Source organism: Schistocerca piceifrons, chromosome 1, assembly GCF_021461385.2.
Source record: "Schistocerca piceifrons isolate TAMUIC-IGC-003096 chromosome 1, iqSchPice1.1, whole genome shotgun sequence".
NCBI lineage: Eukaryota > Metazoa > Arthropoda > Insecta > Orthoptera > Acrididae > Schistocerca > Schistocerca piceifrons.
The window spans coordinates 143,388,358-143,400,857 of NC_060138.1; positions in this window are offsets into that span (position 1 = coordinate 143,388,358).

A 12,500-nucleotide genomic window follows, 5' to 3' on the forward strand; every position below is an offset into this window, starting at 1 on the left:
GCACAGATTTCTCCCAGTAGTGCCGCCATTGTTGGAAGTGTGCCGGTAGTCCCTTTGGGACTCCACACACTTCTCCCAGCAGTTCTGCCATTGTTGGAAGCGTGCCGAAAAAGCCTCTTTTGGAGTAGAGTTTAGTTCGTCCGTCATTGCTGCCGTAATATCCTCTCTATTCTGAAATCGCGTTCCTTTCAGTGGCCTCACGTGTTTTGGTATCAACCAGAAGTCGCAGGGGGCCAAATCAGGAGAGTAAGGAGCCTGGTGAAGCATAATTTTTCGGCAAAAATAACCGAATCAAGTGCGAGAAATGTGCTGGAGCACTGTCATGATGGAGGCACCAATTTCCTGATAAACACAAGTCCAATCTCTTGCCCCATACTGCGTCATGTACTCTTTGGTAAGTGACTCCGTGGTGTTTACTCGTGGTGACCACATCATGAGAGTCAAAGAAAGCACTCAGCAATACTTTGATGTTTCTGCGTACCAGGCGGGCCTTCCTTGGTCTTCGTGACAGTGTTACAAGCGTGACGACAGGGATCTGGTTTCCAGGTAGTATATGTACACCCAAGACTCGTCAGCAATGATTATGATGTTCATGAAGTAAGGTTCACTATTTGTGGAGTCCGGCATGCACTGTGAGACTTTAACAAGAAGCTTTATTTACTGTGCCGTCGGCAGATTCGTCACGAATTTCGCCAACACTCTCTCCATGGCCAAATCTTTGGTCACAATAGAATGTTCCGAAAGATGCTGATGCCTAGATCTCCTGGAATTTCTCTGAAAGTCACACGTAAGTCCCGCATCACCACAGCGTTCACTTTGGCAATGACTTGGTCACTGTGACATGTTGATGGCCGACCGGAGCGTTGCTCACTCTCCGCCGATGTGCAGCCGTCTTTAAACCGGCTATACCATTACTTAATCTGCGTGATGCCAATAGCATCATCACCGAAAACCGCCAGAATCACCTGAATGGTTTCTACTTGGTTGTCGCCCACTTTCTGTCAAAATTGTATGCAGTAGCGCTGCTCCAGTCATTCAATCATGAAAAACCGTCGCGAGCACTACACACAGCCTCACTCAACTGCTGCTCGCCAGCAACTGACGCTATCGGCAGGGGGGGGGGGGGGGAAGTTCATGCATGCGCACTAAGGTGCAATATCGGCTCATGCAAACGTGCTAGATTCAAATCCATCAAGTGTTCACAAAAAGGATAAGGCCAGATGCTTTTTTAACAGGCCTCGCATATATGTAGTCATGTATGTATGTATGTTTCACATTTACTCCTAAACTACTCGATCGATTTAAACTGAACTTGCTGCACATACCATCAACTGAGAGGAAAAAATATGTTAGGGTACGAGTCACTTACATATCAAAGGTAATAGGATGGTGGTGAAAAAGTAGCTTAGCTCATGACGCGTAAATAGCCAGATTATATTGACCCAGTATTTGAGAATGAGAGCACTTACTGATTCGCAACAAACTTCACACTTATTTTTAACGTTTTTAGAAACTTTTTCTCACTGACAACCCTCACAAAATGATGAAAGACAAAAAGTTTATCGCTTAATACATTTTCACTGTTCATGTAGTAAAATTGCCACATCAGGCTTGCCATTTAAATTTATTACTTTTTTCCTACCATCTTTAATTTAATCACATTTTACGTATTGCATTCTCATACACCACTGAATGTACTAGCAAAATTGTATCATTGTACGACACATAGATCAATAGATGTTGTTGTTGTTGTGGTCTTCAGTCCTGAGACTGGTTTGATGCAGCTCTCCATGCTACTCTATCCTGTGCAAGCTTTTTCATTTCCCAGTACCTACTGCAACCTACATCCTTCTGAATCTGCTTAGTGTATTCATCTCTTGGTCTCCCTCTAAGATTTTTACCCTCCACGCTGCCCTCCAATACTACACTGGTGATCCCTTGATGCCTCAGATCCCTTCTTCTGGTCAAGTTGTGCCACAAACTTCTCTTCTCCCAAATCCTATTCAATGCTTCCTCATCTAATCTTCAGCATTCTTCTGTAGCACCACATTTCGAAAGCTTCTATTCTCTTCTTGTCCAAACTATTTATCGTCCATGTTTCACTTCCATACATGGCTACACTCCATACGAATACTTTCAGAAATGGCTTCCTGACACTTAAATCAATACTGGATGTTAACAAATTTCTCTTCTTCAGAAACGCTTTCCTTGCCATTGCCAGCCTACATTTTATATCCTCTCTACTTCGACCATCATCAGTTATTTTGCTCCCCAAATAGCAAAACTCCTTTACTACTTTAAGTGCCTCATTTCCTAATCTAATTCCCTCAGCATCACCCGACTTAATTCGACTACATTCCATTATCCTTGTTTTGCTTTTGTTGATGTTCATCTTATATCCTCCTTTCAAGACACTGTCCATTCCATTCAACCGCTCTTCCAAGTCCTTTGCTGTCTCTGACAGAATTACAATGTCATCGGCGAACCTCAAAGTTTTTATTTTTTCTCCATGAATTTTAATACCTACTCCGAATTTTTCTTTTGTTTCCTTTACTGCTTGCTCAATATACAGATTGAACAACATCGGGGAGAGGCTACAACCCTGTCTTACTCCCCTCCCAACCACTGCTTCCCTTTCATTTCCCTCGACACTTATAACTGCCATCTGGTTTCCGTACAAATTGTAAATAGCCTTTCGCTCCCTGTATTTTATCCCTGCCACCTTTAGAATTTGAAAGAGATTATTCCAGTCAACATTGTCAAAAGCTTTCTCTAAGTCTACAAATGCTAGAAACGTAGGTTTGCCTTTCCTTAATCTTCCTTCTAAGATAAGTCGTAAGGTCAGTATTGCCTCACGTGTTCCAGTGTTTCTACAGAATCCAAACTGATCTTCCCCGAGGTTGGCTTCTACTAGTTTTTCCATTCGTCTGTAAAGAATTCGTGTTAGTATTTTGCAGCTGTGACTTATTAAACTGATAGTTCGGTAATTTTCACATCTGTCAACACCTGCTTTCTTTGGGATTGGAATTATTATATTCTTCTTGAAGTCTGAGGGCATTTCGCCTCTTTCATACATCTTGCTCACCAGATGGTAGAGTTTTGTCAGGACTGGCTCTTCCAAGGCCGTCAGTAGTTCCAATGGAATGTTGTCTACTCCGGGGGCCTTGTTTCGACTCAGGTCTTTCAGTGCTCTGTCAAACTCTTCACGCAGTATCTTCTCTCCCATTTCATCCTCATCTACATCCTCTTCCATTTCCATAATATTGTCCTCAAGTACATTGCCCTTGTATAGACCCTCTGTATACTCCTTCCAACTTTCTTTGGTTAGAACTGGGTTTCCATCGCAGCTCTTGATGTTCATACAAGTGGTTCTCGTATTTTCAAAGGTCTCTTTAATTTTCCTGTAGGCAGTATCTATCTTACCCCTAGTGAGATAAGCCTCTACATCCTTACATTTGTCCTCTAGCCATGCCTGCTTAGCCATTTTGCACTTCCTGTCGATCTCATTTTTTAGACGTTTGTATTCCTTTTTGCCTGCTTCATTTACTGCATTTTTATATTTTCTCCTTTCATCAATTAAATTCAATATTTCTTCTGTTACCCAAGGATTTCTACTAGCCCTCGTCTTTTTACCTACTTGATCCTCTGCTGCCTTCGCTACTTCATCCCTCAAAGCTACCCATTCTTCTTCTACTGTATTTCTTTCCCCCATTCCTGTCAATTGTTCCCATATGCTCTCCCTGAAACTCTGTTTATCCAGGTCCCATCTCCTTAAATTCCCACCTTTTTGCAGTTTCTTCAGTTTTAATCTACAGGTCATAACCAATAGATTGTGATCAGAGTCCACATCTGCCCCTGGAAATGTCTTACAATTTAAAACCTGGTTCCTAAATCTCTGTCTTACCATTATATAATCTATCTGATACCTTTCAGTATCTCCAGGGTTCTTCCATGTATACAACCTTCTTTCATGATTCTTAAACCAAGTGTTAGTTATGATTATGTTGTGCTCTGTGCAAAATTCTACCAAGCGGCTTCCTCTTTCATTTCTTAGCCCCAATCCATATTCACCTACTATGTTTCCTTCTCTCCCTTTTCCTACACTCGAATTCCAGTCACCCATGACTATTAAATTTTCGTCTCCCTTCAGAATCTGAATAATTTCTTTTATTTCATCATACATTTCTTCAATTTCTTCGTCATCTGCAGAGCCAGTTGGCATATAAACTTGTACTACTGTAGTAGGTGTGGGCTTCGTATCTATCTCGGCCACAATAATGCGTTCACTATGCTGTTTGTAGTAGCTTACCCGCATTCCTATTTTCCTATTCATTATTAAACCTACTCCTGCATTACCCCTATTTGATTTTGTGTTTATAGCCCTGTAGTCACCTGACCAGAAGTCTTGTTCCTCCTGCCACCGAACTTCACTAATTCCCACTATATCTAACTTCAACCTATCCATTTCCCTTTTTAAATTTTCTAACCTACCTGCCCGATTAAGGGATCTGACATTCCACGCTCCGATCCGTAGAACGCCAGTTTTCTTTCTCCTGATAACCACATCCTCTTGAGTAGTCCCCGCCCGTAGATCCGAATGGGGGACTATTTTACCCCAGGAATATTTTACCCAAGAGGACGCCATCATCATTTAATCATACAGTAAAGCTGCATGCCCTCGGGAAAAATTACGGCTGTAGTTTCCCCTTGCTTTCAGCCGTTCGCAGTACCAGCACAGCAAGGCCGTTTTGGTTATTGTTACAAGGCCAGATCAGCCAATCATCCAGACTGTTACCCTTGCAACTACTGAAAAGGCTGCTGCCCCTCTTCAGGAACCACACGTTTGTCTGGCCTCTCAACAGATACCCCTCCGTTGTGGTTGCACCTATGGTACGGCTATCTGTATCGCTGAGGCACGCAAGCCTCCCCACCAACGGCAAGGTCCATGGTTCATGGGGGGGAGATCAAGAGATATGACGTCATAAACTATGATATGCGCGAAAAACTGCCGCATCATGGAGGATGACGTAATTTAGAACTTATTTCTTACTAACTGTATACACAACACTTTTTAAAGACAGTATTCACAAATAACAATGGATTTAACTGTAGAATTATGTAATAGTGCGCACACTACGGGGAATAGAGGTCATAAACAACGAACTGCATGAAAATGAAACAACAGGGCGAATTTCGATACAGGTACAGGTATAATATGTGTACACATATGTGAGCAATACGTTAAAATACGTGAAATACATGTGACACCTACATATGTGTGCAAATCCATGTGTAAAAAGCCTCATGTAAACCCCTGTATCGATTTAAACAAAGTTTGGTACGGATGTTAATCACTATCTGGAAAAAGCAACTTTCTGTTAGGGTGAGGGTAATAACTTGGAGAGAGAAGGAGAAAGTATGAGATGGACTGGGAGAGATGTCAGAGTAGGAGATGGACACAAATAGGGTGGTAGGAGGAAATGCACAGAGGGAGGGTGAGGGGAAATGGACAGAGAAAGGGAACAGGTGGAGAAGGACAGAGGTTGGGGAGCAGAGTAGATGGATAGAGAAAGGAAAGGGGAGGAGAGACGTAGAGAGAGGTGGAAGAAGAGATGGCTAGAGAAACACAAGAGGAGGAGATGAACAGAGACACAATGGAGAAGTAAAGTAGGGATGGGTAGGAGGGGATGGGGGGAGTGAAAGGGAAGGAGTTACACAAAGAGAGAGAGGAGGAGGGGCTGGACCTACAGGGGTGGAGGATAAATGGACATATGAAGCAGGAGCAGATGATCAAGTGGAGAGGTAGTAGTAGATTGTCAGGGAGCAGGGGCTGCAGGTGGAGAGTGGGTGAGAGAAGGGGGAAATGGACAGAAAGAGGGGAACAGAGGAAATGGACAGAGAAAGGAAGGAGGATGAAACTGACCGAGTGCAGTGGAGGTGGACAGAGAGAGGGGTTGGTGGAGGAGAAGGAATGAGAGAGAGGGAAGGAGGAGTATGGGTTAACAGGAGGCAATGCCAGGCACTGAGCTAGTAACGATATGAAAACATCTGTGGCAATACAAGCATCAGCTACCCACTGTCACACCAAACGTTTCCAATGAATTACGTTAGGAAATAAGACATTAATCTCTGTACTGCAGGGGAAGGGGGGAAGTATCCCCATTTTTCCCACCTTGCGAACGGCTATACGACTTCGAAAATGACATTGTCCGCTTAGTTAGCTGACTGCCAGGCGGAGGAACCGAGTTCGATTCGCGGTACTAAAAAGGAATTTTCCTTGGGGAAGGACTGCAGTCTGGCACTGTTAGCCTCGTGAAGCCAAATGCGGAGGTACTTGAAGTAATACACACAACAGTTCTGCTAACCCGACAACCACCGGAAGTGTGGAGAAGTGATCCCCCACCCACTCACATCGCTTCCATAAGACGCCATTCGCTGAAGGACGACAGAGCTACTGCCAGGTGCGAATGGTTCACCTTTGGACAGAACGACGGTGCTTATTATAGTATCACTGTAGAAATAAAAAAAATGAATTTATACTGTGGAATCGTTCCACATGTGTGGAAACATATTTAAAACAAAGGATAATGCTTGGAAAGACTTTTTACGGTTATACAGCAGGGGTAGGAGGAGGAGGAGGAGAGAGGAGATTAGTGTTTAACGTCCAGTCTGCTGGGACGGATCACAAGCTCGGATTAAACGTATTAAAATGATAATTAAATACCTGCAATAATTTTTATTAGCTTTTAGCGAGGTGTTCACCACACAAGTATGGTAAACTGATACATTTAAAAGCACTTCTCTCCTTGACAAATTACAAATTTTCTTCCTTGACCGTTCAACATTACAGGGTAATATTCGATAACAGGGAAACGTGTTCGTCATTGATGTTGAGGATCTAGTCTGCTAAATTATTATCAAAAGCCGTCGTTGAACTAGTACTGGTTTGAGAAAGGTAAAACATGCAACGAAGTCTCACAGGATACGTTGAAGCAGGATGTAGTCACTTTGAGCAGCTTTTGGAAATGTAAATGTGCTTGGTAGCTGTGCCATTTCTATACTGTGATTAAAGAACACGTTCATATATGTTAACATGTCTGGTAAACGTATCAGTTTTGTGCTATGAATGAAAAACATGAATCACTCGGGGCTGAAAGTCCAAACTGCAATTTTTTTTTTTTTTTTGTTGAACATCGTGAACCACTTGGACAAGAAGAATTAAAGGTGAGTGAAAAGCCTTAAATCGGCCTTCCACTCGTATGTTAAACTGGTGCTGCACGTAATGTGTGCGATCGGTTCCATGCAGTTGCGTTTATTGCGAGCCGTGGTAAGTGCTGATTCTTGCGCATTTCTTTCCGTGTGGTTTCATATTCATTCAATTGTTGTTTGCTTGTTTATCGAAGTCAGCATTTCCGTATTTCGCACAAAAGAATTAGAAATTTTTCTGCTGATAAGATAAATGTTATACAGCAAACCATTACTATAGGTATATCTTATGTAAGCTACAGCGGAAAACACGTCGTAGAAAAGAACACAGATGATGCTTGCAGGTGGGTGGAAACTTCTGCTAAGACAATACCGACAATAATAAGGTTTATTTTTCCATTATACCATTTTCCGAACGAAGGAATTGGTGCAGTGGTTAGCATCGTATTCAGGAGGATAACGGTTCAAATCTCCGTCAGGCCATACAGACGCAGATCTTCTGTGATTTTCCTACATCACTCCAGGCGAATATCGGCACGGTTCTTCTGAAAAGGGCACTGCAGTTTGTGCTCTGTCGACGATATGTTAAACTCCAGTCTTCCTTTTTTTACAGTTTTCCAATACAGATTTATTTTCAATGGTGTGTCCTGTATTCTTTCCGTCATAACTATTTTAGAACACCTGATTAAGTTTTTAACCAAAAGTTTAAATTGTAGGTGCGGGAAAGTCTGTTTCGAGGGAATCGCTGACAATGATTAAATTGATTTCCAGCAAAAATTTCATGACCTTCCACACAAAGATGCTCAAGATGTGTACATAACGGCTCTCAATGAAGCATGTATGTCATGATACGTAGACCCAATACATTAGATGGTGACTAGCAAAATAATCGTTGTTTCAGTATTCTGTATTTTGTAATGTGTTGGACACATAGGGTGCTGGAGTGGTACTCGTAATAAATGGGAAACTGTAACAAGATAAACATGGGAAAAATAGAACGAAGAAATAAAACTCATGAAAGCATTCTGAAAACAACAGGTGAACACATACGATCTTTTCCTCTGAAGTCCTCACTTTATGCCGCAAAGGAAATTCAGTACTTAGATTCTCGGCTGTAAATGAAAACAACGTATCTTATGTACTGTACTGTTTATCCAGACGCGGCTGTGAAATGCTACTTCCACAGACACTTTTTCGGAAAATCGAGATCATCAATTCGGCACCTACACAGTGATGTTTTTGCTTTTTGTGACGAGTTAATGTGAAATTAGAAGGTGTCCATCTCTGAGAGGCTTGCAGCCAAGTCACATTTGCAAATTCATCTTCGAAAGAGTCGAAAGTTTCTCTTGTCCCTAAAAGTAGCCAAACCTCAATATCTTCAAAATGAAAAAAATGGGTGTTGTTGCCTTTGATCATATGCAGAATTTGCCATTACCAGAAATTTCTATCCGAGAAATATTTTAAATGCCCGAACTGTGGTTAAACGATTTCAGTTTTCACTACATAAAAGCTGAGAACACTGTGGTATTTTTTGATGAAGGTGATGAAATAAAAGGTGCGAATATGGTTTTGAGATTCTCTGTACTACTGCATTAAAAACTAAGTTCCAGACGCTATCAAAACCGAAATAAATACAACTGTGACAATGCATAGTGACTGACTGCTACTGTTATATCTGAGTAAATTGTCCACATGTTTCCTGAATCTGGCCTAACTACCTACCCTACGTTTTGGGTATACAAAAGAAAAATACAAAACTGAGGAAGAGTTTATATCCCAAAAGGGTATGTTGAATTAACAGCAAACAGCAGAACAAATGTAGGAGCTCGTATTCCATAACATTACGAAATCATTCATTTTGATAAATGGTGGCCATTTTACTTTAAGATGACTTATATCCAGGGAAAGGGAACGACTCCTAAGAGATAAGAAGCATGTATTTCCCCCCTTAAAATTCAAGTAATTCGAGTACTGAAACAATAAGGTAGGAAAGACTAAGGCATCTAATTACATAAACTCTTCTATAAAAAAAGGAAATTAAAAAAACAGATTTTTTTCTCTGAAAGCTAAGTACAAAAGTACACTGCAAAATCGTACCGTGCCACCTGAAAAGATAGAGGACGACAAAGTTCTTAAGAAGTTTAAAGAGGGACAGGACTTTGGAAAAATATTAAAATATGTTCCTAAGTATGCGATGCGATTTTACGAGAACATTCTGAAATGGCTGACAATGGCCAGTCTAAGTGAATCTGTATAAAGCCATTTCTAACTAGTCACGTGTGTTTTTGCTTGTTTATTTCGTCAGGAGTTAAAATTATATTCAGTTACAGAGACAATACATATTGTAATTAACAGTACACTTGTCTATTAATATGTATTTTATGGACACATGTGATCGATATCCTTGTTAAATTTACGTATACAGGTTGTGAATTTTCTAATGACCACGAAACTAAAAAGCATTAAGTCAGTTTTAGAGAAACAAAAACAAATGCGGATTAAAGATTCAAATTATATTTTCACTAAGAAAATTTTTAGTCTAGGAATTCTTTTTATACACAAAAACATTAATAATCTGTTTTTATTTGGTCTTGCTGCATCTACACAGTTTTCTCCTACTCCTGAGAAGTTTTTGAAACTGGTGTAACACCTTTTAGCTTCGATCGATGCAAGATTACTTCCTACTTAACGAAATGTTTTCGCACACCTATTCATATGACATCGTTGATATGTTTTTATACACACTATTCAATTAATCCTACGTAATAACGGAAAATAAAGAAAAATTACAGGACCTATTGAATGAAATGAAGAGTGTAATGAGTACAGAATATGGTCTGATAGTAAATTGAAGAAACGTGGAAATAATGAGAACAAGCAAGAATGAGGAAAGCTAAAAACTTAACACAGGTGATCACGAAGTAGATGAAGTTATGGAACTCTGCTACCAAGGCAATGAAATAATCCATGGTGGACGTAGCGAGGTACATATAAAAAAGCAGACTAGCCTCAGGCAAAATTGGTATTCCTAGCCGAAAGGAGTCTCTAGTATTAAACGGAAGTCTTAATTAGAGGAAGATATTTCTCAGAATCTACGTTTGGAGCACAGTATTGTATGGTAGTGAAACATGGACTGTGTGAAAACCAGTACAGAAGAAAATCGAGGCATTTGCTATGTGGTGGTACAACAGAATGTTGAAAGTTAGTTGGCCTGATAAGGTAACGAATGAGGAGGTTCTCCGCAGAATAGGCGAGGTAAGGAATAAGAGGAAAGCACTGACAAGAGTAAGCGACAGGATGGTAGGACATTTGTTAAGACATCAGGAAATGACTTCCATGGTACCAGAAGGAGCTGTATACGGCAAAAACTGCCTAGAAAGACAGGTATTTGAATACAACCAGCAAACAATTGAGAACGTAGGTTCCAACCGCTACTCTCCGATGAAGAGGCTGGCACAAGGGAAGATTTTGTGGCAGGCCGCATCAGATCAGTCAGAAGACAAGAAAACGAAAAAAAAAAATGTAACTGGTCTCTTGACGTGTACGCTTGGCTACTACAACTACAGTTTAATAGAATACAGAGATTAGAAGAACAGATTGAGCGGAATGGGAAGGGGTACATGACCGTAACACAGAAAAATTTACGTCACCATCTACCTCTACACTCTATGCATTAATGTAAAACGTATTACGTGTTACACCAAAAGAACACAATGGGACGGTTTTTTCAAATTGAAACCTTTTTCCCCGCAAATGTGGCAGCAACCGCTAAATAAAACAAAAAGAGATTTTGGCAGAAGCGAAATACTTACGCATGGCTGACTGTATTGTTGGTGTTGCCTTTTTGACCAGTGAATGAACAGTCACGTGCTGTATACAAAGTGCCGTGTGTTTCAAATCGCGACAGTTTAGCGCAACGAGCAATTGACGCGGTGCTCTCTTTGTGAATGAAGTGTCGCTTTGCGGATCACCAGCAGTGCTTGTTCATTAATTCTGTAGCTGACGTTTTAAAATAAACCAAAGAGCTTTCTACTCCCACAGCTCTGCATGCGCTTTTGAAGACTAATTGAGGAAATAGAACAAGCGTCACCAGGCCAATATAATGTTCATATTTTCCGCTTCGACAAAGACAGGTATTTGAGGTGAAAATCAGTCTATGTCATCGCTGCTCGTTTAATTAGTATCACTGTAGGCTATTGAAATTATGATCTCAAGTCCAGCTCTTCAGCCTTTCAGTAGTTCAACAATGAAACACGTTGTTAACCTCCAAATTAAGTGTAAATTAATATGATATTTGATGCTCTCCGTTCCCGTAAACGAATATCTGTAATTGCGCTCTGAAAATCCCATAGATACTTTGCGTTTGCCATATACTGACATCCAACCAATTATGGAGAGATTGTAAAAATCAACATTGCTGATACGTCTGTGTAAGCTGCAATTAATTATTGAATCAGCACAGAAGAAAGCCCTGACTCCATTAATTGTTCCAGCCACTTGATGTTTTAACTGTGAGACTGCAACCGATTTCAATCGTCGCTCTAATACAAAAACAACAGGAGGAAATGAAATACAGCTGATGAACACGCATAGACAAATACTAATTGCAGCAGACGTGGTATGCGTTAGACTATGTACGGAATATTTCTGAGAACTATTTGTCCGTTTTGTAGCGTCAGTGTAGCAGTCCTACTGACGTAAATTTATTGTACAATTGTCGGATATATGTTGACTTATATCTAACCCGACTAACTCCCATATAGGAATGAAAATACACTTCAGTATTGCTAAGTATATCAGCAATGTTGCGTCATTCTTTCACGAGATCCGGAAGGCAGCAGAAAATGGAGTCTTGTTTAGTCCTATGTTTATAGAAATCTGGAAACAGCATTTTATACAAGTAGGATATCTACCTACTATATGGATCACTTTGTATTTAAATGACCTTTAAAAGTGCAAGTGTTAGCATTAGCTACCTACACGCAGTGGCTAGGACAGTGACCTTGAATGCATGATGGTGATAAGGAGAAAATAGAGAATGCATAAAATTCAGAAAAGATTAAAAAAGTACGAAAAAATTAAAAATCCAAGATGGTGGAAGTAGCCCAGTTGTGTTTCATACCCAAATCCCCTCCCTTTAGCCAATGAATCTCAATTTAGTACCAAAATGTGACATTCAGTTGGTTGAATTGGGTGAAAAAGACATCAATTTCAAATATATGCTGTACGTCCAAGAAAGAAGAGCATCTCATGAACTGATCGCAAGTTGATAAAAAGCATTCTATGTATAATGG